The following is a 5459-nucleotide window of genomic DNA, read 5'->3' as shown; positions in this document are numbered from 1 at the left end:
CCCGCCCCAGTCTATTTTCAGTTGACATATTTGTAGTGTTTCAAATGGTGGTGTGGTGCATAATGCTCAAGTGAGGCTGAGACTGACTAGACGTTTGCCATCACTCTTTGATGGAGACACTCCAAGTGCTTAAGTCTTTCTTGAAACACTCAGCTCTCATTGCCGTCTATAGCGGTGCATCACGCAACAGAGTATCAGGACCCATCTTGCCTGTCCAGGCCCAGTGTGGTGCCCACTGACCAAGCCGCCCGGTCCTTCCGCAAACCTCTCCTCCTGAGAGCTTCTATTGTGCTTTGAGTCTTTTTAAACCCAGAGTCACAGAGCTGACTAGATCTTTGTTCTCTAAAACACAAGCCCTCCTTTCTCTTTTTTTTTCCCCCAGAGGGCCATGCCAGGATGTCTGGAGACCACGTCTTTGGGGCATCCCGGAAGCTAGAGGGAGGAGAAGGCGGGTGTGTTAGTTGCTTGTGCTGTGCTGTGACAGGTGACTGTAAGCTGCCTTAGGGGTGCTAGAGTTCACCTGCACAAGAAGCTCAAGGGTCCCTCTGGGCTCCTGCTTCAAGGGATTTAGCCTCAAGGAGGTGAGGGCAGGGGGCGGGGCGGGGGCGGGGCGGGGGCGGGGCGGGGGCGGGTCAGGTGGGGGAGGGGGAGGGGCGGGATGGAACAGAGGGGAGGGGAGAGGCAGGTGGCTCATTAGATGCATCTGCAGTCAGGAAGCAGAGAGAGACAGCTCTGATACTCAACTCGATTTCTCTGGGGTTTTTTTGTTTGTTTGTTTGTTTGTTTTGTTTTGTTGTTGTTCGTTCAGCCCATGGAGTCAGGGTAGGTCCTCTTTCCCCACCTGCCCTCATCTGGAAATGCTTTCCCTAACGCACATCTGGGGCTGAGCTGTCTAGGTTTCTCCTCCATACAGCCAAGCTGACTGTGAGGAGTCACCTCTCCCAGGACTCTTCCGGAAAGACCCACCGCAAAGGCCTGGAACTTCTCATAGTGATGGACCTCAGACTGCAAACCCCAGAGGTTCAAACATGTGCCTTCCTCCCCAACTGTCTCCGTATCCTTAAAAAAAAAAACAATTCCCAGCATTTCCTAAGATACAAAAACAGGATGCTAGCAGGCCAGTCTTGTCGTAAGCGTCTGGGGAAAGCCACCACCCAGGGAAGCGCGTCACTGGGCAGGTAAATACAAGCAACTATAAAGGAGGGTCCTGGGGTCACGGTTCTGGGTCTGAGACCCATGAGTTCCACTGACACTGCTAGAGCTGAGAGGCGGGGTCTCCCTTGTAGCATCAGAGGGAACTCAGCCGGGAGACCAGCCTCTGCCCCACCCCACCCTGCATTTGAAAGCCTGATGCAAGTGCCCCAGCACTTCCTGGCTTCCATGCGCCCCACCACACCTCACCCCACCACACACTCTCCAGCTCAGAGTTAGCAGACTTGCAGGCTGAGGCTTGGATCCTCTCCCTCAGGCCTTGCTGTTGACCTCACCGGTTTGTTCCTGCTGTGGCTTCAGCCCCACACACGAAGTCAAGGGAACTTGTATCTCCCAGACTCACAAAGGGACCAGGGCCCCGTGCACCACCGTGAGGGGCAGAGAAGATGGCTCAGGTGAGAAGGTGCTTGCCGCACAAACACGAGGTCCTAAGTTCAGTTCCCAAGACCTCATGTTAAAGCCAGGCATGGTGACTCATCTTGAATCTCGGTATTGGAGACACCTGCAGCTCACCGGCCAGGCAGCCTAGCCAACCTAGGTTCAATGAGAGACCCTGTCTCAAAAACTAGTAAGGAAATCAATTAAAGAAGACACACAGCACCAACCTCTGGCCTTCATACACACTCACAGGTACGCGCGCGCGCGCGCGCGCACACACACACACACACACACACACACACACGTGCACAGTGATACCAAGATAGGGCTATCCATGGCTATCCATGCGCTTGTGAGCATACTTGTTCCTCTCTTAGTCTTGTTTTGCCCAAATGTCCTTTAGAATCTAGACCAGGGCCCAGGCTTCACTCTCTCCGTGCAAATGTGTTCAGAGAACTAAAGGGGAGAGAGATGAGTATAAGCGTGACCTCTGTAGCGAGGCGAGGAACCCGGCTGTGCTTGTCACGCCCCCTCCTTGGGACGCCTGTGAGCCCAGGGTTCTGTGTGTGCGTGAGTGACCTGTGAGCAGGACCACAGACAGTCCACTCCCACGGCCTCCGCTGTCTCTGGCTCGCACAGAGGCCTACCCTCCAGGCGAACCCTGAGGCTTGTGCCTGGCACTATGCAAACAGTGTGTGAGCCAGTGCGGAGGCCCTGGACACACATAGCTACCGGCCCTGACCCAGCTGTTTGTCATCAGGTGATTCCCCACGGACCCCCCAGTTTATTCTCCTGGGAAACAGGATGACAGTATCTCCTCCACACTGTCTTTGTGAGGGCTCAGAGGTCACCTGCAGCCCCCCCCCCCGCCCCGCCCCTGTGGGAACTTCCCTCTCAAGGAAGGTTCCCCCAAGCAAAGCCTACAACAAGGATCCAGTGTGTGCGACTTCTTTGGGGAGCGCCCTTAGCAGGAAGGGGAGGAGGATCCAGTGTGTGCGGCTTCTTTGGGGAGCGCCCTTAACAGGAAGGGGACGAGGAAGTGGTCATCAGGCTGGAAACCAGATTACAGTGCAGACATGACTCCTAAAGGCCAGAGGGCAAACACTAAACGGAGACCATGCCTGGGAGGAAGAAAGGTATCCCAGGACAGCCCTCTGGGAGAGTCAGCTCCCATAGGTCTGAGGGTGGCTCCCCCACAACAGCACTTCGGGACCAACACTTACAGTGGCTGGTCAGGAACCCTTCTGGGAAGGGACTCCGGGGACCGGGGACCGGGCAGGGCAGCCCTGGGCTCACCCTCCTTCCTCTAGCAAGGTCACTCCTCTTATCTGTGGCTTCAGTCACCCAGGGCCGAGTGGGCTCTGAGGTGTGAGTCGCAGCATGCTGGAGGGGCAGTGACCACAGGATATTGAGACACCGCAGCGTGATGCCTGCTTCTGTGTGTTGTTATCCCTGTTGTCTATGGCTGCTGGTTATCGTCCACTGGGCCTGACTCACAAGTTCAACTTTAATCGTAGATATGTAGCCATTGGTATCATTCGGCTTCAAGCATCCAAAAAGGTCTGAGAATGTCCCCGGGCTGGGGACTGCAGGGGCGGGGCTACGATGCCAGCAATAAGCCACCTTGCTCAGTTGGCACATGTGTCTTCAACCCTGACCTATTTTGAGATACATCACAAAACGCTAACAGCCGCCTCTCACCCACAGCCTCATCCTAGGCACTGCATTCAGATCTTACAGGGTACAGCCAGGCAGGGATTGCTTTGCCAAGAACCACCAGTGAGTGACAGATTCACCCAGCTAGCTACGCCCTCCTCGGGTTGAACGCTCTGGCCAGGCGGCTCTTCTCAAAAGGCAGAGAAGGGCCGACCTACGACGATGGACAAAAGCTTCACTTCTCCACCTAAGTGAGGCAGGGCAGCAGATGGAGCTGGCAGGCAGCACCTACCACCATCCCCGCCCCGGAAGGCAGCTACAGAGCCCAGCAGACCTGTGGTGTTTGTGTGTTTTCTGTTGCCATGAGGGAAGGCGTGGCTTGGTGTGTGGAGGTTTCGGTCTGTGATAAATCAGCCTCTTTGCCTTGGCCCTGTGATGAGGCAGCCTGCCACAGCAGAACCAAACTGCGTACATGCCTGGGTCTGAAGAGAGGAGGAAGGAATTCAGGTACCACCACCCTCTTCACGGGCACGCTGACGGTCCCTGGAAGGACCAGTCCCTCCTAGGCTGTCCTTCACTTCCTGCCAGCACCGTGGGCTGAGAATGAGTCCTCGAGTGCACTGAATGGACTATTCCAGACCAAGCATGCCACTTGCTAACTCAGCCAGAGCGGCAGGACCCCCAGGCTGTGCACACTGAAGCGTGAAGCCCAGCAGATGAAAGTCAGTTTGGGATCAGCTAAACGGCAGCTCCGGCCTTTCCTTCTCTCCCGGCACAATTAGCCATGGTATCAAAAGGCAAAGTGTTGAAAGCCCCCAACATGTGTCATGCATGCAACAGTCATGTAAAAACATGTCCTCACTGGCATACTCAGATAATCAAGTTTACCCCTTCTCAAGTCTCTGAGGGAGTTGAAGACCAGGTAGCTTAGTTTTACAATGAAGCTTACTTGTTTAGGGGTTAGGATGTTTTTAGGTCTAGATAGGTGTTCTAAGTTGATAATGACAAGATGTGATGGAGATTGATTTACATTCAGAATTTTAGATGCACCAAGATAGGAACGATGTCTTCTTCAAGGCTGTCAAATACAAATAGCCAAAACACTAAGAATGTAACATGTATATAATTCCTGATTGTGTCATGGTTCTTCTTGCCATAGGTAATCTATTGTATATATGTGTAATAATATAAGTGTATATTGCAAAAAATAAGATAATTAATAAAAAAGCATAAACATATGTCCTCACAGCCTAACTTGGTGCTATGCAAGTGCCTACATTTATGACATGTAACTGAGACAACTGAGTTAAAGCTGTTTGACTTTCAGGCTCCCAGGAGACAGAATGAATGGACGAGAAGGAAGGAGGCCAGGGCGCTTTGATCCCATTCTCTGCCAGCTGTGCTCGATGGGCTTTACAGCTGTGCTCGATGGGCTTTACAGCTGTGCTCGATGGGCTTTACAGCTGTGCTCGATGGGCTTTACAGCACGTCATCAGCTGTCTACACGTGGAAAGATCTGCCCCCGCCTACACAAAGCCTCTGCCTCGCAACACTGACCAGGATGGATGGATGGATGGAGGGGTTGGTAGGTGGATGGATGGACAGACAGACAGGTGAATAAATGGATGGATGGATGGGTGGGTGGGTGGGTGGGTGGGTGATGGAGGGAGGGAGGGATGGATGGATGGGTGGGTAGGTGATGGATCAGTGGGTGAATGGATGGACAGACAGATGGGTGAATAAATGGATGGATGGGTGGGTAGGTGAATGGGTGGATGGATGGAGGGAAGGAGGAAGGGAGGGAGGAAGGGAGGGAGGGAAGGAGGGATGGATGGATGGGTCAGTGGATGGATGGATCAGTGGGTGGATGGATGGGCAGACAGATGGGCAAATAAATGGATGAGTGGATTGGATGGTTGGATGGATGGGTGGGTGGGAGGGTGGGTGGGTGGATGGATGGGTAGGTGGGTGGGTGGGTGGGTGGATGAATGAGTGGGTGGGTAGATGGATGGGCAGATAGATGGATGGAACAACAGATGGGTGGGTGGACAGGTGGGTGGATACCTGAGGATGAGTGAGGCCAGAAGCCACACGGTCTTGGCACTTGGCACACATTACAGCCCTCCAGAGTTGAAAGCAAATGTAATAAGCTGATGCTGTCCCTCAAGTAGGCTCTGGCAGAGATCTTATTTAGACTACAGACATTTTAATTT

This window comes from Acomys minous (genome assembly GCF_964271855.1).
Source record: "Acomys minous genome assembly, chromosome: 13".
In the NCBI taxonomy this organism is placed as follows: domain Eukaryota; kingdom Metazoa; phylum Chordata; class Mammalia; order Rodentia; family Muridae; genus Acomys; species Acomys minous.
The sequence above is the reverse complement of the archived record's forward strand: the minus strand, read 5'-3'. Positions refer to the sequence as shown.